General features: G+C 47.3%; 1 long non-coding RNA gene across 1 annotated transcript in view; it reads left to right on the forward strand.

Moving 5' to 3' along the window:
* Nucleotides 1-6,886: 6,886 nt before the first annotated feature.
* The window catches only part of LOC138566034 (uncharacterized), a 37,741-nt gene continuing 16,988 nt past the window's right edge, over nt 6,887-27,639 (forward strand). Inside the window, exon 1 of the long non-coding RNA XR_011301798.1 lies at nt 6,887-6,956. This is a non-coding gene — a long non-coding RNA (uncharacterized lncRNA). The remainder of the gene's footprint in view (nt 6,957-27,639) is intronic.

Here is a 27,639-nt window from a genome sequence, read left to right on the forward strand (position 1 = left end):
GGAGTGTATATATTCTCTGTTCATGTTAACAGTGTTTCTTTACAGGTGTCAAGTTTGGTTATGCAGGTGGGGAGGTTGGAATATGACAACATCCTTTGGTTATTCCTACATTTGTACATGTTTTCCTGCATTGTATATATGTTTGTTGTTAGTGTGGTTTGTGAATGTTTCCCCTGGGGATGGTGATGCAGCGAGGTGCATGTTATTATTGTTGAGGTGCATGCATGCTGTGCAGCCGGTGGTTCAGGTTTGTGTGTATGTCGTATGTGGGTTGTGTTGTTGATTCAGTGGGACTGTTGGTTACAGCCGGTCAGGTGCTGTGGGTTACAGCAGGTTAGAGGGGCTGTTGATTACGGCCATGGTTATGACTGGTGGTTACAGTCGGTCAGATGCTGTTAGTTGTGGCAGGTTAGGGGGGCTGTTGGGTACAGCCAGTCGGTTGCTGTTGGTTAGAGCAGTTTAGGGGTGTCGGTTACAGCCAGGTTATGACTGTCGGTTACAGTTGGTCGGATGCTGTTAGTTGCAGCAGGTTAGGGGGGCTGCTGTCTACAGCCAGTTGGTTGCTGTTGGTCAGAGCAGGTTAGGGGCTGTTGTGTACAGCCAGTTGGTTGCTGTTGGCCAGAGCAGGTTAGGGGCTGTGGGGTACAGCCAGTCGGTTGCTGTTGGTTACAGCAGGTTAGGGGCTGTTGGGTACAGCCAGGTTATGACTGTCGGTTACAGTCAGTCAGATGTTGTTAGTTGCAGCAGGTTAGGGGGGCTGTTGGGTACAGACAGTCGTTTGCTGTTGGTTGGGTGCTGTTGGGTACATCCGTGTTTTGTCTGCCAGTTGCAGTCGGTCGGATGCAGTTAGTGCAGCATGTTAGGTTATAACTGTCGGTTACAGTTGGTCGGATGCTGTTAGTTGCAGCAGGTTAGGGGGGGCTGTTGGGTACATCCACTCAGTTGCTGTTGGTTACCGCAGGTTAGGGGCTGTCAGTTACAGCCAGGTTATGACTGCCGGTTGTGGTCGGTCAGATGCTGCTAGTTGCAACAGGTTAGGGGGGCTGTTGTGTACAGCCAGTTGGTTGCTGTTGGTCAGAGCAGGTTAGGGGATTTTGAGTACAGCCATTTGGTTGCTGTTGGTTACAGCAGGTTAGGGGCTGTTGGGTACAGCCATGTTATGCCTGTCCGTTACAGTTGGTCGGTTGTTGTGGTTACGGCAGGTTGGGGCCGTGGGTACCGCCAGGTGCATGCAGTGCGTGGAGGTGCAGGGTATGTGCAGTGCATGTGGGTGCATGGTACAGTTGTGGTTTGGTATTGGGCCAGGTGAGGTGCGTGGTATTCTTTGGGTTTGGTCATTTAAGCTCACGATTGTGTTGGTATTGTGCATACATGAGGTGTGTGAGCTGGATTCTAGTGAGTGTAGGTTGCGTGTGTAGTTGGCTCTGTGGCGGATGTTGGTTACAGCCAGGTGCATGGAAGTGGTGGTTCGAGTGAGTGTATGTTGTGTGTGGTTGTTTTGTTGGTTCTGTGGGTGGCTGTTTGGTTGCAGCCAGGCGCATGGAGATGCGTGGTAGTGTTGGTATGGTTTAACTGTTTGGCTACAGTTGTGGTTTGGTATGGGGGCATGTGAGGCACGTGTTAGTCTTGGGGTATTGGTCAATTGTGTGTCATGGGTACAGTTGTGTTGTAATTGGTATTTGGTCATGTAAGGTGCATAAGGTGGCTCTGGTGCGGGTTGGTGGTCTGTTGTGGCTGTGCAGCAGGTTCAGTGGGGCTGTGGGTACAGCCGGGTGCTGTGGCAATGATGGGATTGTTCAACTGTTTGGTTACAGTTGGTCGGTTGCTGTTGGTTGCAGCAGGTTAGGGGGGCTGTTGGGTACAGCCAGTCGGTTGTTGTTGGTCACAGCAGGTTAAGGGCTGTTGGTTACAGCCAGAGTGGTGACTGTCATTTACGGTTGGCTGGTTGCTGTTGGTTACAGCAGGTTGGTGGCTGTCGGGTACAGCGAGGGTACAGTTGTGGTTGGCGTTGGGTCATGCATGGTGAATAGTTGAGGGATATGAGGTAGTGTTGATATTGTTCCACTTTTGGGTGGTACAGTTGGGGTTTGTATTGCGTACATGGTGGTGTGTGGATGTATCCCCTTGTGAATGGTAGTGTAGGGTCTGTGTGACTGTTAGGGTATGCAAGTTGCATGCTATGTGTGCGGTTGTTCATTCGGTCAGTTGCTGTTGGTTACTGTTGGTATTGTTCAACTGTTGGTTGCGGTTGCGGTTTGGTAGGGGGGGCATGGTATTGTTGAGGTGCATGCAGGAGGTGTATCAGGTTAATTGGCGTGCTCACGTTGTTTTGGGAAGTTTTCCTGGATCCATGTTTTTTTGTGGTGGTGCTTTTCAATGGTGTGTTGCTTTTGGTTCACTGTTTCTGTCCAGTGTTCTGCTCTCGTGGTTGAGTAACTAACGGGGAGGTGAAGTGTCATAGTGTGTCATAGTGTGCTGGCGCTGTGGAATCTTCAGGGGTGGAATGTTGGTGTGGTGTGTGGAGTCTTGAGTGTAGAGGTTATGGAGTGGCAGTTGGCGTTGGAGAGTGAACTGGATGGATGGGCCATTGTCCATACTGCGATTATACTATTGAACTTACTTGTACTATTGGGCTGAACAAACTACTAATAACTTATCTGCTTCCTGTGTGCTGTGTGGTGGAAGGACCCCACTTACGTTGTATCACGTTTCTACACATTTTTGGCCGCAGATGGGTGTCTGGCTTATAAAATGCGGTATCAGCTACCTGGTAGCTGGGGTGATGTGATTAACCCCATTCTTAATCCGATCAGCCCATGAAAAAGGCCAGCATGTTTAACCTGAACACCACTTCCTGACAGAGAGGTCATAATGTGAGTCTGGATGGAGGAGTCCCAGAAACAACATTAGAAAACAGTCAATTAGGTGAAGAGCCCCCTGGCAAAGTTGGTAAATGGATGTAAAAAGACAGGTGGATGGAACAGGAGAGAGCAGGAAAATGTATAACTCAATTTTGAAGCCGGAGGAGCTGTAGGTGCAGTGAATGCTATGGCTGCATAGCACCCTGCCCTTATCTGCAGACACATGTGATCAGTGGCAGACTGGCCTAGAGGGAAATTGGGAGATTTCCTGGTGGACCTCTGCAGTTTGTTTATATTGCTGCATGCTATGTGTATATGTGGAGACACAGAGCAGAGGCCGCAGGTGCACGTGCTGAGATGACGCAGAGGCACGGAGCAGCAGGACAATGGGCCTCATTACGACTCTGCCGGTCCGGAAAGAACGGTGGTGGTAAACCGCTGACCTGGCGGGTTTAACACGACCCGCCTGCAGGCGGACATTGAAACACCGGCTCTGTCAAAGACGGAACCGGTTTTTCCATGGGAATGGGGACTTACAGAATTCCGCCGCCGGAATACCCGGGTCACTGGGGTCCTAATGCCCCGGTAATTCCGGTAATCACAGAGGCGGAATGGTAATACGAGTCTGGTGGTAACGTGCCGTTTTTTCCGGCTCGGTTACCGCCGGTCTCGTAATGAGGCCCACTGTCTCTGAGTTGATTTCCGGTAGAGTGAGACCAGCATTATGAATAGCTCAGTGTACAAGTGGGGAGTGATATAGAAGGGATGTCTTATCACACATGCAGCGTTCTAAAAGGCCTGAAATGTTAAAGTTGTAAAAACTGGTTAATGGCATAGGCTATAAAGGTAGAAATGCAGACTTGCAGGAAATACTGCTTCCTGCAACCATCCATTATTTTAAACGAGGAATGACATGAACTTTCATCAGAATGTGCAGGTGATGTCTGTCTGGTGGGAAAGTACTTTAAATTATTCTCATCATAAAATTCCTTAACTTTCTCTGAGAGAGACAGGCTACCTATCCTGTTCAAAAATAGCTTGAGGAGTATTGTGCTGTACTTGTCAGTGTATGTATGTTCAGGGTGAGCTGAGAGAATGTTCGTTTGTTGGAAAGCTGCCTCCCTGGACACTCAGGTAGGTTCTTTCATATAAGCTTTATTATAGGTCTTTTCGAGTATGTTACAGAGCGAACCACTGAGTCCCATCACCCAGCTAACTTCTCCCAACTGACTCAAGCTGGAACCTTGACATGGCACTCACAGCCAAGCATTCAGCTGCAGCACATAACCATTCTCTCAGCTCATCCTGAACATACATACACTGACAAGTACACCACAACCCATCCCCCTTTCTTCCAAAAGCACTACATACAAGTAAAGCACATCACAACACATCTCCCTCTCTACGCACACTCACAAAAACATGCAGGGAAACCTGAGGCAACACACTTTATGCATCTTTTTAAAGAAGGATGCAACTCCTCAGCTTCTGGAGAGCATCCCACCAACTTACTTCACATTTGTACATGGAGGACCTCCCCCACCTCTCTACATTTGCTGACTTTCGTGCAGCACTCTTCAAACATCTCGGGATGTACATACATCCCTATCTTGGTACGGAACACATACTTCACTTCTAAGGAGGAAGGCGAGGCCCCGCAGTCCCTATGGCACATGATATCCAACTCAAGAGGAACATCGCACCCACATATCCCCTGGGACACATACCCTAACTTCACTCACTGCAAGGTGCTAACCTGCAACAAAATGGAAGGCGCAACCTTCCACTCTGTGGACACCATACCCTCACTTCACCCACTCGGAAGGGACTACCCTCCAACACTGAGCGACACATGCACCCACAATCGCACATGGAAGGCTCTACCATCCACTCAGTGGGCACCATACCCTCACTTACACGGAAGGCGCTACCCTCCAACATTGAGGGACACGTGCACCCACACTCACACATGGAAGGCGCTACCCTCCACTCTGTGGGCCCCATACCCTCACATCACACACACGGAAGGCGCTACCCACCAACACTGAGGGACTTCATTCCCATGCATTCATCCATGCCAACTTCACTTGAGGCATCTTATTAACTTCCAGCACTAACATGCTCCTATTTTTATAAAACCTTAACTCTAATTAACAGTTACTTCACTATTGACATCTGTTAACTTCTCAAGTGCATAGGTGCTTTGCACCTCTAAGCCTGCAACTCCTCAACTGGTTATATCTAGCCCACTTACACAGGCTCTCCATTATTGCGACTCCAGGCACACTTCATCACCTCCCTTGCCTTACACTAAAGACTTAAAGTCCAAAATGCATAGTCCACAATGCATTTCACTACTGACCTGCAATTCCTCAAAACGTTAATTTTTAATACACGTAGGTAAACCTATTAACATCACTTTGCTTACACTGCGCAGGCATCCAGTATACCATACAAATCACATCCAAATAGATGCAACCTTCAAACTTCTCTTCTGTAATAAAAGTCATATGCATGGTATATACTCAACTTAAAATATACTGACAGTACATTTGGAAAACCAGCGAAGGATACTGTTAATGTGTCAGCAATAACATCCTCCCAAACTGTGGCATCAGATTATATCTGCGTAGTGCTTCCCTGTTCACCACGCATCACTTCACTCTTGGCAGACACGGGCTACACTTCAAACGGATCCTGCACAGTGTCCCTCCTAGGCTTATGCACTGCCAAACCCACAGGTTCTTCCCAATTCTGCTCACTGAGGAAAAAGAAATGAAACTCTCAACAACTCGTCGCCGTTGCCTGATACATATGCTTCGTAGACCCGCAGGACCAGATACTTCTTCCAGCGCTGGGTTTGAAACACCCAAGAACGGTTCATGACGCAGCTCGTCGAGCATAACTATGCTCCTCCTCTTGCTTCTCCTAACATCATGGCAAAATCCATGTCACCTCTGCTACGCGTCCTGAAATTTTTGGCACAAGCGTTTACTGCGGGCAACCACACAGAATTTAAGCGTTCGTACTTCACTAATTCCTTCATTTCCAACCGCCGGCATTGTCCATTGCAGTCCGCTGTCCCTTCCCATTCCTTACACCGTTTTCATGGGACCTATGTCATATTACATGCAGCACCTCAGATGTGAAGTTTCTTTACTTCAAACCGCTGGAGCTAAACAATTACAAGGTATGCCGTGGCAGCGTTCCAACCTCCGCCATACCACTTCACCAATGGGTTACGTCACCATTTGCTCCGGTGAGCCTGAACTCGGCTGAGCTCCTTCACGGACAAGATCTCCCCCGATGTCCCCACAGCTCCACAGTGAGTGCAGCAACACCTCTGCACTGTCATCTGGACATGATAACTCGCCCGGGAGCCCACTTTGCCTGCAGAGCTCGGCTGAAGCTACACCTGCTCCTCTTACCTCGTAAGACACGGCACCACACAGTCTTTAGACACTCTCCAACTTGTGCTTAATGCTAGAGCCTACTCTTACTTGCCCCGCGGCTGTCCCTCGTAAGCCTGTCTCCTTCTCCTGGAGTTATGTGACAAAGCTTCTGCTTACTTTCTGTCTCAGCTCACCCATCTGGCTGAGACTTCCCGGCACTTCATTCCCAAGGTAGGACTGTTTCTCCTTACAGTTCTTGACATATTTGGGGCCCTTACTTCTCATACAACTGGGCAATCATAGTCCTCCTTCTCTTGTCCTGGGTAGTGCACTGGAGCTCTGCTTCATTTCTCTCCCCCCTTGGGTACTGCGCTGAGGCTTTGCTTAACTTCTTTTCCCCCTGGGTATTGTGCTGAGGCTTCTGCTTCATTTCTCTCCCCATTGGGTACTGCGATGGGGTTTCTGCTTTCCCCTTTTGTTCCCCCGAGTTATGCGCTGGGGGTTATGCTTCCTTTCTTATTCTTCCCTGGGTGATGGGATGGACTTAGTTCTCATGGGTGCAGTGGTTTCTCTCCTTCTTTTCAGCTCCCCCTCAGCAAACTGTTACACTTTTCTTCTTCTCTCTTTGAATGCAGGTTCTTTTGTACTTCTTTGAAGAAATCCTCATCGCCATTGTGGGAAAGCAGCTTACTTGGACACTCAGGTATGTTCTTTCATATAAACTTTATTATAAGTCTCTTCAAGATGTTGCAGAACGAACCACTGGGTACCATCACCCAGCTAACTTCTCCCAACTGACTCAAGCTGGAACCTTGAGACGACATTCACACCCAAACATTCCGTGCAGCATACCAACATTCTCTCAGCTCGTTCTGAACATACATACACTGACAAGTACATCACAACACTCCTCAAGCTGGTATTGCACAGTCTACCTATCCTCTGCAATACCAGCTTGAGGAGCTAATATGTGACTGTACTATAATATGCTAAAAGTTGCTATGTTTATTTCCATGCAATTATGTAATGTGGTTAGTCTTTGCTATGATTCGCTGTACAATGTGAGGTTGTAACCATTTTATGATATGCTGGGTTGTTATTATGGTGAGTGTGTAGCTACAACACTAAAACTACCTGTGAATGTCTCCTGACTGTATGTCATAGGAACTTGGTAAAATCCATGCTTCAAGGTGGTTGTATGTTATGTTATGCTATCCAGATTCATAAAGCACACCTTAGCAACAGGGGCTTCATGGCGCTAAGGCTGAGGACTAAGCACATGGCAGATCCAAGCAGCAGAAGTGAGCTCAGGCAGAGAACAGAAAGGTCTTCAGAGCCCTTCTGAGGAGAGATGATCAGTAGTCTCTCAAAGAAACAATGGGATGGAATTCCAAAGCAGGGCTGCCGCTACGGAAAACGAACAACCATCCACTTAGGAATATTTTAACCGAGGAACCACAATGATTCGGGAGTTGGAGGAACGTAATAGATGAGGCGGACCATAATGTTTGATTTGGCCTGCAGATACTCAGGGCCTGTCCCATAAAAAAGCTTGGTGGACTACTTACAAAGCCATGAACTTAACTCATTTAACCACCGGAAGTCAGTGCAAAGAGTTAAGTATCCCAGAGGCTGAAGACCAGTGGGCAGCACCAACGGCTAATCTGGCAACCTAGTTCTGGAACACTTGCAACCTTTGGAGAAGAAAAGCCGGCTGTGCCAGAAACAAAGCATTACAGTAATAAAGTAAACCCGAAGTGAGAGAAGAAACTACCACAGGACAAAGAGAAGAAGGGAGATAGGGCAAGACCTTTGCGAAGAGTCCGTAGCTTAAAGTGAACGGATAGGGAAACGGCACTGATCTGCTCCTGCATAGATAGTGAGGCCAAGAACATCACGCCTAGATTTGTATCCGCAAGAGAAGGCAGGAAAAGAGAGCCAAGGTCCGAGGGCCAGAAATCTGACTACCACCCCAAGGACTCAGGTGTTGAACCGACAACAAGCACCTCAATTCTTTCTCCATTTAGGTGCAGCCCGTTATTACCCATCCAGGAATGGACCGCTGAGAGGCAGGAGTGACAACGCTCTGCAGAAGCCAGCACGGAAAGGTCAAGCCACACCAGGATTTGCATGTCATCAGCGTAAGAAAAACAACAAAAACCAAACAAGAGTGTATAAGTTTGATAAGAGGAAGAATATACAGATTAAAGAGGAGAGGAGAAAGAGCCAAACCCTGATTGAGAGGCATAGCTGCCAACATGAAAGGAGGAAGTGAAAGAGACTGGGAGCGTTTAGAAAGAAAGGACCCAAACCAGTAAAGGACCCAAACCAGTAAAGGACCCGGCCAGAAATACCTGCAGAGGATACCCTATCCCTGAGGATACCATGGGCCAAAGTGTCAAATGCAACCGAGATTTCCAGCAGGATCAGGGGTCTGATGCCGCCCTAATGCACAATCTGGGTCAAATCATCCGCCACCGACACCAGGGCCGATTCAGAACCCAGACTGAAAGGGGTCATGTTCCCCTGAGTCCTCCAGAAAGGAGCAAAGGAGAGGAGTTACCAGGGCTTCAAGCAGTTTCATAGGAAACGAAAGAAGAGAAATAGGGCGGAAATTAGAGAGAGAGTGGAAGAGTACGGATTAGATGTTTTTAAGAGAGGAATAATGAGAGCATGTTTAAGTATGGCCGGTATGTGACCATTCACCTGTGATATGTTGATTGCCGATGTGAGGGGAGGTGCAATACAAGGAATAACAGCCTTAAGAATGCTAAGAGGAATGGGATCTGCAGGAGAAGCTGACTTCATGCTGAGGGCGGCTAACGTAATCTCAGATTCTGAAAAAAACAGAATAATAGACCAGCCAAAGACAGGAGGGCTCACAGCCAGAGAATCCAAAGTGGAGGGCAGGGTAGTGCACGTAGCAGCGATTTCCTGTCTAATAAGCGTGATTTTATCATGAAAATAATTAGAGAGTAAATCGCAGAGCATTTGTGATGGAATCCCAGCCTTAGTGGCAGCAGGGGAGGATAACGAGAGAACAAGCTGAAATAGCTCTTTAGGAGAATTCACTGCAGTTTCCACATGAGAAGCAAAGTGAGGACACTTTGGTGCTGTGACAGCCTGTTGATAAGTACCAGTAGCTTTGCGCAGGGCTAAGTGAGTCGTGGGACAATAGGCAGTATACAGTGCTCCAGATAAGATTTTGAAGAGGGAGTATTTTACTGCCTATTTTTTTAAAGTTGGGAGTAAAATGATTGTCTATGGAGTACAAATGTACGTCCAATTCCCAATGGGACTATTTTATAAGCGAGTACAAATATGTTTTAACAGGGAAACGGAAATGTTTTTGTAATAATGATTCCTTTGCACTTCGTAAGTCATACACATTAAAAGATACATGTTTACTTCTTCTGATCAGTCACTAATAATTGTAGTTTCTTCCTGTGGTACAAAATACACTACTGTTCCAAACAAATCCATGGGGCTGTGTGGGTGAAAGCAGGAGCACAAGGTCTACATATCCGTTTACGATGTTTTTGTTGTGAATATTTGTAATCCCTATTTTTAAGTATTTGCCTATTTTTATGGAGCAAAGGTGGCCATAGGGCTGGTTGTATGTATACAATTAAAGTTTGTCAATGGTCCCATGACATGGAGGCAAGTCTCCACTGCTTGATTATTTGGGCCTCCTTTAAAGATCTGCTGGGCAAGAGAGAAGAAGGCACTAATTTTTGAAAGGGCAAAAATGGGCCACAGTGCCCTTTCACCAATTCCATGAATTTGTTCAGAAAAGTCAGCCATTTTAAAAAGGCTGTACATTTGCAATCAATAAAGTTCAGAAAGATAGTTGTTAGCAGGTTTGAAATCCCATAAATTGTTGCTGGAAATATCTTCAGCAAACTAGACCAAATATTTTCCTTTGGTTTGCAGAAAATATCTCCTGCAAAAGATGATTTGCAGTTTTTTTAGCAGTAAACTCAGCTTTTACTTAAGCTTTCCGTAAACTTTCGAGAAACACATCTGGAGATACATTTGCTTCAAAGTTTTGCCAGAAATGATATGTGGTCTCTTTACTATGGTGTTCCGCTTCTTTAGCTGAGGAAACAAATATATACTTTTGATGTTTGAACGTTTTAAGGGAAATCTGGCGTTCCCTTTTCTGTTTCACTTAGTTGACAATAAGAAATCCTGCAACTTAGTGTTTTGCTGTTTATTTCCACATAGTTTTGCCCAAATCATAAATTTGCAATGTTGCATTGTGAAACCTTGTGAGTTTCACACAATTATGCTGGTCGAATTCAAATTTTGCAGACCCCCACTCATTATCATTGGGATGTATGGCCCAGAGCAATGGATCTTACTGGTTCTTAAAACACACGTGATGAGGATAAGAGAGACAGCAGTAACGTTGCATTGAAATGTGCACTGGCTTTTTCTTTCCGAGATGGCTCCACCGCTCACCACCCCTGATCAGCAGAGAAGCATCCTCCAATTGGAGGGGATTACTGGTAGACTGCTTGCTGAGAATTGCCCTGCCTCCCCTGTTTTTAGATCCTCACTCCATTCTTTCTCTGCTCCCTAACCTTGTTCTCCCCCTATGATTGCATAGCACTCAGTTGCTTCCTGAAGCTAGGCCCATAATAATGGGTATGTAGAGGGATATAGGTAGATGTCTGTGTATGGAGTGTGAGGTCAAGTAGTAAGAATTCTCCTGTGAAGTTTCTCTTCACCTTTCATACATGGGTGTAATGCTGCTCTCAACCAAGCATAGACACCTCCTAACACACACAACCCAAATTGTCTAAGAAATTCTTAGGTCATTTTGAGTTGCCCCCTCCATTGCCATAATGCATTGCCTGCCCAACAAAATGTCTGGTTCAGTGCAGCTCAGACATCATAACAGACTTTTGAAAAGTGCCGTCCCCTTCCTTTCCAAAAGGCTATCAGAATTCATCAACTCTTCTACTCCACTCCTTGGCTCCGTATAGTAAGCTGACTCACCACCCCTGTGGGTCCAAGAGCCCTGCTGCGTGCCTTTTAATGGGAGAATTTTACTGTATCTCAGGAAGAGAAGGTTGAAAGTATCCCAGCATCCACTGCACTGTTGACATCCCCATAAAGGCACCTAGCAACCCTCAAGAGATCCCAGGAAGCACTGTCCAGAGCAGTGTTCTCAAAGAAGCTACGAATCAAAGCCTACTCTTAATGAAGAATGCCCAATGTCCTTTTCAGCTTTCCTGACTTTACTACCAGTCCTTGGGTAGCTATTAAGGGCAATAGTAGGGTAACTTTGGCACTCTCTCCTGGGCTATGCCAGAGTCCAGCATAGCCATATTGCTCCCAAAAAACTCTTGTGCAGTTTATTTCAATGCAGGGTGAGGTTATGAGAAGTGCCACATTGCCTCTTTGTCATTTCAGGGACCACTGTCCTATGTCTAGCTGTCGCTAGTTTTTGCAGGCATGGAAACCAAATCACAGATTTCACCACATCACAGACCGTGCCAGGGCCACCCCATTATCAACTCAGGGACCAAGCCCCGCCAATCAGCCAACACTCTGCTGGTCGCGCCTTCCAATTCTAGATGAACTAGTCCATTTAGACAATCCTGAACTTCCACTTTGACCCTTTTCACAAAGCAGACAAGTTCTTAGACGTGACAGCAACATGGCATGCAGTGCTCTAGAAACACCTACATAAATAATGTCATGGTGTGCTTTGTTACAACATATTATGCTGATTGCCAAATTGTAAAGTGCCAGGCCATTATGGTAAATGGCCTTGTGGTACTGCATGCAGCTGACTGAGATTCTAGGTGACTGTAGTCTTACTTGGGGGAGCAAGGCATACAGTATGTGCATGCATGTACATATACATGGTTCTACGTTATTTCGCCGCTGTATTTTTCATCGCAGGTTTTTTCATTGTTTTTTTTTCTCGAAAAACTCAGGTTTTTTTGTTTTTTTTGGGAGGGTTATCCCCACAAGCCCCCCCCTTTTTATTTTTTTATTCCCTTACACCCGCAACCATATATTTAATTTTTTAACCCCCCCCAAAAAAAAAAAGTTTTTTTCGAAATAAAAACGGCGATGAAAAAACACACAATGAAAAATACTGCGGTGAAATGCGTGTATACCCATATACAAACCTAAATGCAAGAACTGGAGTCTGACACAGCACAATTGATCAGCAAAAAGTCCAAGGGCTCTCCCAAACATTTAGTCATTGACTGTAGAGAGATTGTATCTGTGGTTAGTCTGTATTGAGTGAGGTCTTTAAAATTGTAAGTAAAAAAGCAGTGAATTAGTTGCAAATTGTTGGCTCTGGTTTCCTCCACTTTTAGCAATGAGGCTAAGTAGTAAATATCAGGAAATTGCACATCTCTTACCATGTCCTGGTCCACTGCGCAGGTTGGGGTGGTCAGATCTTGTAGGGGGAGCTTGGTTGCAGACAGGGGATTGGGCAATGCTGAGGTGTGTTCCTTACCTATGTTGAGGACCTGCCCACTTACAAGTGGCATAACCTCAGCATCTGGAGTGAACTGATGGTTGGGTGAGAGAGAATGCTGCAGTGAATGCAGGTGAGCATGAACGCCACTGATTCAGATTGGAACTTGAAATGCTTGATGATCTGGATCCAAGGCACCAACTGTCGCAATTCATTAATTTCAATACAATATTTCAGGATGTTCAACAATCCATATATTTTCTAGGTGTTCTTGGCTGACATGTGCTTTGTGTCTATGTGCTCCATCAAGGACATGACTAACTATTCACATAGAAAGGTTAATGGTATGCCAATCATACTGAGTAATAATGTGCTCGTAATGTAGCATATGAATATAACAAGTTCTATAAAGGAAATAAAAGTGACAGATTTCATTAATGTCGCCATGCTCAAAATTGTTGCCTTTAGGCAGAGTCTTAGTCAATCAGGAGTCTTGGTAGGTGGTATGGTATTTCAACTTCCGGATTCGCTTCATGCCACCATTTTTTTCTCACCACACTCCTTTCTCCTTCGCTCTCCCAAATCTCTGTGCCTCATCTTGCCCCCAATTTCACCACCTGCAGCCACCACATGATGCCACAAATAATCAACCTCATGTATTCCCCTGCTACACTCTGCCTCCATTTTCTCAACAGCCATCTTCTTTTGTAATGTTTTTCTTAACTTATGAGACAGCAGCCCAGCTATATCACAACTTAAAAAGAAAAAGCTGTTGGCACCCCATACCATATGCAGGAATGCTAACTCTTTAACCGCCCCATCCCCTTGGCCATTACAGAGCGGTCAACCACCCCACCGCGGGGGTTATTGCATAAATAGATTTGAAGTGTTACCTTGACAAAAGCTATTGAGTATTGCAACGTATTCTGTTTTCTCCTGGGCCCGCCACTATACAATGCAAAGAACAACAAAAAACACTGATTTGTATGTGCATCAGTGATCGAAATAAAAGACAATTACAGTTTATACGGGAATAGAAATTATTATGGGGCGGCAGTCACCGCCTTATAGTTAAGGTGATGGCCTTGAAACATAGGAAATCCCAAAATTCTATTGCTAATAACTTTTGACTTGCGTGACATTTTCCTTACAAAAAATGGTTCAAGGGCCCCCAGACTCGACCTTTTGGAAAAGATTAATCAAAAAAATGAAAAGTTATTAAGAAAGTTTTTTTTAAAAATGCTGTTTTCAGCCTACTCTAATTCATTTTCCCATATAGAAATAGTCCAAATTTGATAAAGCCAAAGCGCAGAAACTGCTGGGAGAATTTGGACCAAATAAGAAACAACTTGGGCAAGAAGCATTGACTTAATTTCGGGACAGGCTTGGGGAAAATCCATCCAATAGTTTTCAAAATAGTTTATGGGGTTGGGGGCAAACTATTACCGGGGTAATACTGGGGGAATCCAAAAATTAAAAATGCCCAAAAAGCTATTGGAGGGGTTGGCCACCATGGGGCACACAGATGAACAACTCCTCTGTGTGAGCTCCGACCTGAGGTCCCGGAAAAGTGGATTGAGCCCCCACTTCGGACCCCCCTCAAGTATATTCGACGGAATGTGCAAGGAGATAATGAAAATCGCACAAGGAATCACAGAGAAAAACCGATGTCCCTGATCCCCTATCCAGCTGTGTAACACACGTGAATATCAGCGAAACCGGAGGTGAATCGAAACTCATACGGAGATAGGAGCAACTTCGAACGCAACTGGGACACGACATGGAGAGGGGCATTGATCGTGTTATCAGAAGAGCTAGTGCTGAGCAGAGAGAGACAATTATCAGCCATCCGCGACACGTGCGTTGCGGCGTACCTATACAGTGAGTCGCACTTAGCCCCAAGCCAAAACGAACTGTGGCCCCGGCCGCCCAAGCCCCGGACCACACAACGGTGCCGGCCAAATACACTCGGCATCATAGCTTAATACGCGCGTAAATCTAATATAAAGACCGTTACAGCCCATAACATGCCAAGCTCCACGCCCGTATGGAGAACAGAGGGAACGCATAGAGCATACGGCAAGGGGTAGAAGATACGCAGTCAGCACACCATGAACCCCCCACAACAGTGAGATCTGACGGAGCCACTGAAAAGTCTGGAAACAAAGGTGGATCCCTTATTGGAGTGCTCCCCCCAAGAGACCACTACTTAGCGAAAAGCAAGAGGCATCTCCACGGAGACAACATCATAAGACGCATCATCTAGACTGAGGGTTGGGCCCCCATACCTGGGGCGTGTGCCTCCTCATATACTTCCTCGGTGGAGGTGCCACCCCAATCCAAAACTTTGAAGAAGACACTGGACGGAGTGAATCAGGTGCATGAACGCACAACAGAAACTAGCCACCTACGCATACAACCCAACGACTCTTCACTCCGCCGGCCCCGGGATGGCATCTACACCGACTCCGAGTGCCAAAACTGCTGCCACAAAAGGTGATATAGCGGCCCTATTGACAGAAATAAAAAACATGAGTGCCGATATCCGCGGCAAAATTGATAAACTCACGCAACGGCTGGATAGCATAGAAGATAGGGTCAAAGGAGTGGAGAACAACCAAGCCTTAGTAGATACCTTAGAAATGCAACTGGCTCATAGAATAACGAGTCTGGAGCAGAGAGAGGAGGAGTTCAAACTTAAGATGGATGACTTAGAAAATCGGGAGAGAAGAAACAACTTGCGCATTTTCGGAATTCCAGAACAAGAAGGGGAGACGGAGGAAGACCTCAAGTCGACACTCCACAATATCATTAAACTCCTCGTAGCGGACGATGCCATTGAAGAACCTAAACCGGAGTGCATCCACAGAGCAGGTGGCCCACCTGGGGGCTCGAGAACGGTCCTTGTGCGATTCCACCAATACTAAGATAAAGCCAGAGTGTTGGAGAAGGCGAGGAGTGGAGGCACCATCACCCTAGAGGGAGCACAAATAGTGATATATCAAGATCTGCCCTCTTTGACCTTGGCTCTCAGGAAAATGTGCAGACCCCTCACAAAGTGGCTGAAGGAATGGGACACCCGCTACAGATGAGGCTACCCCTTCTCCCTCTCCTTTCAACATGACGGCACAAGGATTAGACTGAGCTCAGAGAAAGACATCAAAGCATGCATATCGGATTTACTTGGAGCACAGGATCATGAAGAAGATCGACAGGAACCCGCAAGGGAGGGGAGGGCATGGCATATCCAAGGTTCAAGGCAAAAAAAGGTGAAAGGATCGAGGAAATATCGCAGAGGCAACATCTCACCTGATGGCGACAAGTGACTTCCGACAACCATGGTATTGTTTAAGGTATATGTTGCCTGATAATAACGGGCATAGACATGGCATGAGGTAAGATCTCAGTGACTGATGTTCGTACTGAAACCACATAGCGATTCCAAGGAAGGGTTAGTGGGGGCTCATTTAGTAATTTGATGTTTTATTTTTTGTACAGGGACTGGGAGGTGACAGTCTCCACTCGTGGTTCAATACTGGGCCAGTGCCATCAACTGAGCCTGATCGAACGCCACCATATGGGGGGAGGGAGTAGAGGGGGACATGGGCAAGGGGAAATATCGAAAGAATGGACTAGTGCAAAACACTGAATGAACAAAAATGTGATGTGGTTACTTGAAATTAGAAGGAATCGGCAGAAACAAATGTATAGTGTGCACAACCTCAGATCACACAACGATGGCGACCGCTGAATCCGGTAGCCGAGGCCCCATAAGGGTGGGAACGCTTAATGTCAAGGGTCTTAACTCACCAACTAAAAGATCGCTGGTGTACAGAGAATTTCATCGAACTAAAATTGGCATTCTTCTTTTACAAGAGACTAAGTACATGAAGGGTGATGAGAGGCCCATATTGGGGAAACGGAGCGGAATAGAATTCTGGGGTTCTGGCCCACTGAGAAAGGGAGGAGTGGGAATTCTCATCAGGAAGGGAATTGACTTCAAAATTACCAAGACCTGGTCAGGCATGGAAGGCCGGGCTTTACTAGTGACAGGATCCATTGGAAATGTGCCTACCACAATCGCCACAATCTATGCCCCAATGTGAATCAGACGAAATTTCTCTCCAAAACAATTCCCAAAATCATACTTGAATCCTCCGGTCATGTCATCCCAGGAGGTGACTTCAATATATGGGCTGACCCCATACTAGATCGCAAAACTGCTAAGCCTACAACACGAGACAACACCAGAGAGGCACACACTAATGTCGCAGAGATGATGGACTTGTATGGAATGAATGATGTATGGAGACGAATGCACCCCAATGAGAGAGCCTACATGTTCTTTTCAGCCCCTCATAACACCTTTACCCGCATTGATTACATTTACCTCACCAAAGAAGTATATAACCAGTCAACACACTCAGAGATCACCCCAATCACATGGTCTGATCATGACATGGTCATCACAGACATCGAATGGGAGCACTTACCGCGTAAAAGCGGGAAATGGAGGTGTAATGAAACTTTGTGGAAAGACCCTGTCTTCAAAATGGAGATGGAAACAGAAATTACTGAATACTTTAAACTTAACAATACAGGGGAGGTCTCCAAACAGGGAGTCTTGGATGCGGGAAAGGCAACTTGGAGGGGAATACTTATAAGAGAGGGAGCCAGGAAAAAGAGAGAGAGGGCCCTGATCGAAAACTGAATCAGACTGGAAATCCACCGGCTAGATAAAGAGGCCAAAAAAGGAGACACACCAGACCTTGTCAAAATAGATGAGGCAAGGCGAAAAAGAGAAGAACTCCCCCTCCTAGAGTACGATCAAATAGCCTGCAAACTCCTATTACTAAAACAAAAGTTCTATGAGAAAGGGGATAAAGCAGACACAATACTGGCGGCCAGGCTGAGGGAATAGCGAGCAGACCACACAGTCCAAGAGATAGTAGACGGGGGGCGCGATACAGATATTAGTGAAACCACTATCCCCGAAGCCTTCGCCGATTTCTTTGAAGCATTATATGCCCCGGAGACGCTCCCAGACCCGCGTGACATTGAGTCATATCTAGATAATATTGTAATGCCCAAAATAACCCCCGCTGAGTCGGCCTGCCTGGAAACCCCCATAACAGGAGAAGAGATACAAAATGCGATAAAAAGATTAACCCTAGACAAATCCTCAGGAGAAGATGGATATACGGCTGGCTTTTACAAGTCATTCAGCACTCAACTCACCCCCTTTCTGGTTGAACTATTTAATGAAATCTTGGAAACAGGTAAACCGCCAGACTCCTTCGTCAGAGCCCTTATTAGAGTAATCCCAAAGGAAGGAAAAGACCCCAAAAAATGTGGATCATATCGCCCCATATCTCTACTAAATGTAGACGCCAAAATCTATACAAGAGTCCTTGCCGCCAGAATTGAATTATATATGCCACATTTTATCCACCCGGATCAAGTGGGCTTCATATTGGGCCGACAGGGGGCCGACACTATGCGCAAGACTCTACACCTAATATATGCCTCCTTAATATGAGCGGTGATCCTGCCTTGTTCTCCATCGATGCAGAAAAGGCCTTTGATAGGGTCAACTGGGACTTCATAATGTCCCTCCTATGCAAGAGCGGCCTAGGGCCCAAATTCAGGAAGGGAATTCAGGCAGTATATACGACACCTATGGCCTCGGTATCGGTCAACGGAGAATATTCCAGGTGGTTCGATCTAAATAGAGGTACCAGGCAGGGATGCCCCCTGTCAGAAATTTTGTTTGCTCTCTCACTCGAGCCACTGGCACAAAAGATGAGAACAGATACTCAGGTAGAGGGAATGCATCTAGGCCAGGTTGAGTACAAAGTGGCACTTTATGCCGATGATATACTCCTCCACGTGATCAATCCAGAAACGTCGATTCACAGAGCCATATCCCTCCTTGAGGAGTACGGCCACATTTCTATTTTTAAGATTAACCAAACCAAGTCAATTTTGTTCCCTCTGACAGGGGCCGCAGAAGAAAACAAGACCAAATATTCCTCCCTTGGCCTTTTCATCGAACACAAGTTACAATATCTAGGGATACAAATTACAAAGCACATAGAAACCTTATACGAAGCCAATTTTCCCAAACTCCTTGAAAACCTCCACGTGGACCTGGCTAGATGGGACAAATTGACAATATCTTGGCTAGGGTGCCTCAACGTGATAAAAATGGTCTGCCTCCCTAGATTTCTGTACCCCTTTCAAATGCTACCTATCAAAATCCCAAAGGACTATTTTCAGGAGGAGGAAAAAAGGCTAGAATAGCATATGACACACTGACACTGCCCAAGGACAAAGGCGGGGTAGGCCTTCCGGACCTCAAACGATACTATGAAGCAGCCCAATTACGGGTACTCATCCCTCACTTACGCAACCAGAGTGAACCACAGTGGATCGCAATGGATAACCATTATTTCCACTCGGCAAGGGTCTCAGAGTGGTTATGGGCCCCGAGGAGGAGAATATTGGCTAGGTCCAAGGCACATCCAATCCTAGCAACTATTTGGGAAATATGGAAAGAGGGCACAGGAATGAGAAAGATCACCACATGGCCATCACCATTAAGCCACTTATTGTCCCCGGCTATAAACAATCATATCCCCAATGTTGAGAGATTTCAGACCTGGTACGAGGCAGGGCTGGAAAGGGTGGGCCAGCTTGCGTGGAGCGAATCCTTCATAACACTACCGGAACTAACAGAAGCGCTTGGAATAGGAGTACTGTCCACATTCCACTTTCTACAGATAAAAGGAGTGTTGACCAAACAGGAATGGAAGGACAAATTGAGCAGGGAACTTACCCCCTTTGAAAAGTTACTCGATTCCAGAACGAACATGAAGGGCCTAATATCAATCATGTGCAAAACATTAATAGAGGCAGGAAGCGGTAACACAGACCATCTCACAGTGAGATGGGAAAAGGACCTGGGGACAGACATTGACAGTGACACATGGGATAAAATGTGTCGTGCAACTTTCAAAACCTCAATATCATCCCAATATAAATTGCATGCCGTCAAGCTTCTACATAGGTGGCAATATGACCCAAGTAGGCTATCCAGAATGTATCAAACAGCTAACCCCCTGTGTTGGCGTCAATGTGAGAAAATCGCCGACTATTGGCATTTGTGGTGGGAATGCCCACGAATTAAGGTCTATTGAGACAAAGTCCTGGGATGGATCAGGGACATAGATGGCATCCAGAGACTTGCAGATCCTCACCTTGTCTTGTTTGGGTTTGAAGAATGCGAGGATGAATGGAGAAGAGTACAGGGACTTGCCCCACATCTTTTGCTTGCCGCCCGAGCGCTACTAGCAATAAAATGGAAATCTGCTACAACTCCTTCTGAAAAAGAATGGGTCAATGTGGCCATGAACATGTGCACCATGGAGAAAATAATGGCATCTCTACATGGTAAATCGACACAATGTGATATCCTATGGGCAGATTTCCTGAATAAATACGCACCTGATGTAACACATGGGGAAGACGATACCCAAGCCTAGTTTAAAACACATACACCCCCAGTAAAAGAGTCACACCTCCCCGACCCTAAAAAAAATACATACCAGATGACCCAGTGAAAGATCAAAGAAATCAAATGGAATGCATAGAAACACCCCCCAATAAAGGAGAACTGAAGTAAACCAAAACGTCAAATAAAAACCCGTCGACACACAAGATCACGAATGAACGCACAAACCCGCGCTACTACTATGAACTATAGACCCAGCCGGGCGGGAAAGGGGCGGGCGGGAGGGGAATCCAGCCGAAGGGGAACGAGAGAAGTATCTTGTTGTGACTTGTTTAACTTAATTGCAAGAACGAACTGTGAAGGTACGAAATGAGGGTATGGTACCATTAGGTACAGCCCTTTCTCTGCTCTCTCTTTATCTCAGTTTTTCTATTTCACTGTTTTTTCTGATGTATAATTGAGTCTGTATAAGTACACATTGTTTGTTTGCTCTTGAACGCGAGAGAATTGTTTTGTATGTTAAAAATCAATAAAACCAAATTTAAAAAAAAAAGCTATTGGAGGAGGAAAAAGGATGCATTTGCATCAGGCTAGAGGTGGGGAGGGGGAAAGAGGATACTATGTGAAACTGGAGAGTTGGGGGTGGTCTGGGGAGCCAGTTAGAGTTCATCCGTTTCTATATTATCGGGGCAATACCGGGAGATGTTTGGAAAAGAAAATGTGTCATACGATCCAAAGAGTGAAAGGGTGTAATGGGAGAGAGCCAGGGAGAGAAAATGAAGCTGAGGGGGATGGGGGGACCATGGAAAGAGGAGAGGGGTACTTGGTGGTTAGTGCCTAAGAGGACTGGGAAGAATGTCTGATTTTGGAATGTTTTCAGATTATTGAGGGACAACCAGGGAAATCCTGCGGTATGGGTAGTTCATTGTGGTTATATGTTTAGTTTGTTGCTGTTATTGGGGGAATATCGGGGGAATCCTGCAAGATACAGAAGAGAGTGGAAAAAAGGACATTTAACACCCACAGTGATCGCATCTTTAAGGCAGGGGGTAATGGGTCTTTGTGCCACTGGCCATGGCAAAAGGACATGGCTAGTGGGCCCTAAAGAAATGTATTGGTGCAACATGTAAAGTGGCCAAGGCTGAAGGCCATGGCTAGTGGGCCCGAAGAAACCTATTGATGCAACTTGTACAGAGGTCACAGCCAAAGGCCATGGCCAATGGGCCCCAAAGAAACCTATTGGTGCAGCATGTACATTGTGGCTAGTGGCCATGGCCAGATGCCATGGCTAGTGGGCCCCAAAGAAACTTATTGGTGCAACATGTACAGTGGGCAGGTCCAAAGGGCATGGCTAGTGGGCCCTAAAGAAACATATTGGTGCAACATGTACAGTGTGCATGCTGGCCATGGCCAAAGGCGTTTTTTTCCCACTCTGCAGTGCTGGGGGTGAGTCTGTGCCGATCCAGGGCACTTCACTTTTTTTTTTAATAACTCAATCTTTCCAGTGCTGCAGCGTGTGGTTCTCCCACTGCCCCTCACCTGTGCCCGCTTCCTGGTGCTCTCCTTCCCCAACCCCCTCCCGCCCACCTGCCTCCCATTGGCCAGCACTCGTTGTGAGTGTCCTCACGCTCGCAGAACCCCAGCACCATTTTCACGCCCCGGTGCTGGGGGTGAGTCTGCGCCGTTCCGGGGCACTTAACTTAAAAAAAAATAACTCCATTTTTTTTTCGGGTGCTGCATCACATGGTTTTCCTGCACCCCCTACCCTGCTTCCTTGTGCTCTCCTTCCCCACCACCTCCCGCCCACTGCGCTCCCATTGCCCATTGGCCAGCAGGCCCTAACATTCATCCCCGCTAGGCAGCCCCTGCCATGGCAGCCCCCTTGGCGAAGGACCGCGAGGCAGCTCCAGATTGTGTCCGCCGGTGTCAGCAGGGGAAGCAAGTAGCCTGCAGCCATCATATAAGTGCCGTGTGGTCAGGGAGGGCAGCAATCACTGCACTGCACTTAACTGACCCACTCCTCAAATTATTCCTATTTCACTTTCCGCATCATCCTTTAGCACCTCAGTTAATTGTATTTGTTTAGCCACCCCTCTTTAGCATTGCTACTGTTTTATGACTGGACCTTTTTTCCCTTTTAAAGGGGAAGAGCGCTCAAAAATGTTATTGTCCCGATCGTTTAGGCATGTATTTTTAAGCATACTGTAATCGAGCTTAAACATTTTTCCTATGCATCTTACCTTAGTTTTCCTCACTTTAACACATGCGAAAACAACGGGTTGGGCGTGGCCATCTTGTGCTAATCTGATCCGTTGAGGCATCGCACTAACTTCAACGGTGCTTGCTGCAAGAATACAGATCACCCGCCCCTGAAGCTGACATCAGAAGACGGATACAGCCCTTTTCACAATGCCAATGCACGCCTTGTGTCAATGTTCTCTGTGCGCAAGCTATTGACGGCTCTCCCTGGAAATGGCAGGAGGCCTCTTTCCTCAACAATTATAAACAGACCCCTTCCCAACTTACAACATCAGAGTTGCTTTTTCACTTGTATAACTGTATTTATTTTGGATAGCCTGTGACTCGTTTCTGCTCTGTTCAGCCATCTTTGTAGTACGAAGCCCCTGCAAACAGATACACTAGCATAACTATTGATTTCAACCGTTACTTGCATTTTATTTAAAACGTTGTTGTATAATGGCAACAATACAGCCCTACCAGTACGAGCCTGAGTATTCCAAGGAGGAAGTAATTGAAAAAGAAAGATGCGGAAACTCTGGTGAATCGAACGATAGTTGGGAAGATGAATCATCAGATCATGAGCCTGAGCCTAGTCGCATGGAAGACGTTTCCACTTGGTGTACCTACTTTTTGACTGTTTAAAAAAACCTACTGGGGGAGCGCTGTTGCACTTGACTAAGATGGCTGCCTGAGCGCGACGCTCCGAGACGGGGAAAATCCTTTTCGGGAACCCTGCCTTGATACCGCTGTGTTATATGCAGTAAACTGGTGGATCGATTACTTAGGATCCAGAGATTCTCCTGTACGCTCAGCGTCTTCCGGAGAAGCGCCGACACAGAGATCCCCGTGGTGCAGCGGGGTCCGGACTGGACGCACTTCGCCACCCCGCCACACGCATTCCACAGGGAGCGGACTCCCGAGCATGCAAGGACCGTGGATCCTGAGGCCAGTAGGGGGAGGGGAGACCGCCACTCAGCGTGGCCCGGTCTTTTCGAGCTGCTCTCCGCGGTCGGGGCTGCGGCCCTGGGCCCCCTCAGCCCCCTCCACCAACACAGTCTCCACTGCGGACCTACCAGGACATTTACCTCTCTCCCTTGGTTCCTGCCGGGCTCCCGCCTTGATCCAACGTTCGAGAACGGCAGCCTCGGAGACACCGCCCGTGCACTGACATCTCCTGGGAGCACCGCGGACCAAGCAAAGCCCCTGGCTGTCGGCTCCTCTGACGTGCTGGGGCCTGGAGCTCCGGAGGCACTGACCCACATCCGGACAGCGCGCAGAGGGAGGCACGGCCCCCCTCCATCAAGATTTAAGGTACGAGGGCCCCTACATGTTAAGCAACTCCCCAAGTTGCCAGGCCCATAGGGAATTGGGCCTACTTTGAACTTGTTGACACTACTTAGAGCACTAACGGCAACATAAAAACATATACGTACATACCAGTGCAGTGCTGGACAGACCCGTGCTGCACTACGCTTCATCCTGCAGCCTGAACATTAACACTGTTCTGCTCCCGGCTCCCTATGACCCTGTGAGCCCACTGCCGGTGGTCCACCTTGCACCAAAGGAATGGCTGATCCCTCATATGCTGCTGACTTGTTGCACTGGGCACACTGCACGCCTTACTGCACTGAAAACCCTAAATCTCGGCACTCACCCGACTTGGCGGGGACCCCTCTTCAGTTGACCCACCGCCACCCTGTGGTCCACAACGGTGATCCCGCCTATTAAAGATTTGATAATACAGAAGTGGTACTACGCTATCCACGTGCCGGGATACTGGGTTGCGGAGCCCCCACTGCCTACATCTACCACACTAACCCCACTACTGCACTACCGGCATAACTAGGAAGCAGAAACTGGGATAAGACGCCAACACCAGGGAGCTGCTCTGGGTGGAGCCCACTGCACTACACAGTGCCCAAGACTCGCACTTGGAGGGGTGATGCCGTGCCTGACGGTCTGGTAGCCGGTGGCCCGAACTCCAGACCAAGGAGCCCCTAGACTCGGAGGGGGACTCCGGGGCCTGGACGCGGCCAACCGCTTGCGCAGCCCACACCCCCAGGGCCCACCCTTTGCTGACATTATGACCAAAGGAGTGGGTGCAGGCAAGAAACAGAGCTCTCTAAACATGTTCACTAAGACTCCAGCTAAGCAGGCAGTGGAATCACCTGAGGAGACCCCCGCAACGTCGGCCCCACTGGCACCCGATGACTCGCAAAAAATGATAGAATACATCCGCCAGGGGTTCGCCACTCTTCACACCAAGCTGGATGACATGAATGGTACCATCTCATCCATTAAGGTGCATATCGAGAAAACAGATGGCCGGGTGGCAGAAATTGAAACAAGGATGGGGGCCGCTGAAGACGATCTTCGTTCCCTATGGGCCACAGTCTCCTCACTCTCTACTCGAATGCTGGTGGTTGAAAAAAAGAATGATGACTTAGAGTCCCGTTCACGGCGTAACAACCTACGCATAGTTGGAGTGCCTGAAGACTTCGTGGAGCACATGTTGCTGTCAGTTCTTGATCCTCCGAAACTTTCCCCGCAGTTCGTGGTAGAAAGATCCCACCGTTCCTTGACTGCAAAACCTAAACCTGGTGCACCTCCACGCCCCATCATCGCCAGGATCTTAAATTTCCATGACCCTGATGCTCTTCTGAGAGCAGCAAGACTCAAGGGGGAGTTGTGGATGGGGGCAGTGAGGATCCATCTCTATCCTGATTTCCTTTTGGCGGTGCAGCAGGAACATAAAACCTTCATAGCAGTAAAAAGAAGACTCTGTGATCATGGGATCAAATACTCCATGTTATTCCCTGCCAAATTAAGAATAGAACACTCTAATCAAACATTCTTCTTCACGATCCCGGAGGAGGCCTCGAAGTTCATAGATGAACATTTCCAAGGCTGATACTCAACCACTAACATGGCACCTATGTAACCTACCACTTTGCGCCGACTCCCTGCCACGAAAGCGTGCTCACAGATGCACTCACACACAGCTGAAGCTATATTGCAGGGAATGCTTTAGCAACGCAATATTTTTATTCCACCGAACTGTTGATCCTTTGTTTACGCAGACTATACTACCATCATCCAATCAAGACTGCAGTATCGAAATATATGTTCCCCAGTCCGATGCGTCACCGCCAGGCCAGCCAACAGGCCCCCAGGTGCTGATGCCGACGAGTTTGTTGTTACTATGGTTCTATCGGGTTGTCATTCCTCTGGTTGGGGGCGAGATGTGGGTGGGGGAGGGGGAATTGGGAGTTAAAAAGGACTTGACGACCACAGAAGATGCCACACATACCACAGTAATATATCACAGGCTTGCGGATGGCACGATGTGCCTGCCCCTGTTGGACCGGCTACGGCTACCGCCACTCCGCACCCCGGAAATCAACCGACACCTCCATATAAATGGCTGATAGTAGCTTGGCATTCATGAGCCGGAACATAAGAGGCCTAGGTAACTACGAAAAATGAGGCAGATACAATTGTACGCAGAATGTCATGACATTAAAGTCCTATGCTTGCAAGAGACCCACGCCCGCTCGGAACAATGTGAAAAGTTTGCTAAGCAATGGGTGCCTCAGAGATACTTTACCAACTATTCCACCCAAAGTTGAGGTGTCCTAACTTTGATACACAAGAGCCTAAAGTTCTCATGCAGTCACTCATTGATAGACCCGCAGGGGAGGCATGTGCGAATCCATGGCAAACTGCAAAATCAAGAGGTAATCATCTTAAATATCTACGGTCCGAACATCGATGACCCTGATTTCTACTTACGCCTAGCTTCATTGTTGGAGAGCTACCCCCTGGTCCCGATCATATGGGGCAACAATTTTAACACGATACTTGACATCAACCTAGACAGATCAGGCTCTAGACCCCGCCAACTATCCAGGCCGGCCCATGCAATTTTGACTACGCCTCCTCGTTTGGCGGTCGTAGACACCTGGCGACTCATGTACCCTGACTCCTGCACATACTCCTACTATTCCACAGTACATGATTCATACTCCAGGATAGATAGGTGGCTTATATCGGACATATTAGTCAGGTGCCTATCCCTCCTCCTGATTCTCCCTAGAACATTATCTGATCACTCACCAGTGATTATCTCACTTAATTGGGGGCAAGACTATAATGAAACAAGTCAGTGGAGAATGAGACCACACACCCTACTCGACCAAACCTTTGCATCTGAACTTGAATCATCCATCGAGGAATTCTTTGAGATTAAAACTCATTCTGTCGCATCACATGCTACCCTCTGGGAATCATTTAAAGTATACATCAGGGGTATCGCCATCTCCAAAGGGTGTGGTATCCTGAAGGGAATTTGCAAGGAAATCGATGGTAGTGAGTCAGCCCTGGCCACCCTCGAGACCCAATATGCCCTCAATCAGGCTCCTGAAACGTTGGCATGGCTGGGGTTGGAACTACACACATTCCACACTCTAGCAGAACGGGAAGTCAAATTTTTAGACAGCCCACATTCAGTTAGGAAATAAGGCGAGTGAGAACGGCTAGGGCGACTGCTCGCCAGGTTAATTCACCGAGAATTCAGAGCCCCCAACATACCGGTGATAGAGCGACCAGACGGAACACTAGCCACGTCCCCACAAGACATCAACTCAGAATTCCTATCATTCTACACCTCCTTATACTCTAAAGTTGACGGCCCCAGGTATCAGAAATTGACTCCTATTTGGAAAATCTCCCTCTCTCGGTCCTTTCCACTGATGCTAGCATTTTCCTGGAGAGGCCATTTACATCAGAAGAACTCACGGAAGCCATTGAATCATTGGCATCGGGTAAGGCCCCTGGCCCAGACGGGCTCCCTATCGACCTGTATAATCGCTTTAAATCACTCCTAGTCCCACATCTATTAGCCCTATGGGAGGAGGCGTGTGAGAAGGGCATACTCCCTCCCTCTCTCCGAGAGGCGATGATAACAGTTCTTCTTAAACCTGGCAAAAGCCCCACCCAATGTGGCTCATACCGCCCTCTCTCACTAATCAACAGTGACGTTAAAATATATGTTAAAGTACTGGCTATTCGACTGGGCTCATTCATGCCCCACATCATCCATCCTGATCAGGCAAGGTTTGTTTCTGGCAGATCCACCGCCCTGAACCTTAGAAGGCTCTTTAACGTGATCAGTAGGATTGGTCT

The sequence above is a fragment of the Ambystoma mexicanum genome, chromosome 2p, assembly GCF_040938575.1.
Source record: "Ambystoma mexicanum isolate Mex_15411 chromosome 2p, UKY_AmexF1_1, whole genome shotgun sequence".
Lineage (NCBI taxonomy): Eukaryota > Metazoa > Chordata > Amphibia > Caudata > Ambystomatidae > Ambystoma > Ambystoma mexicanum.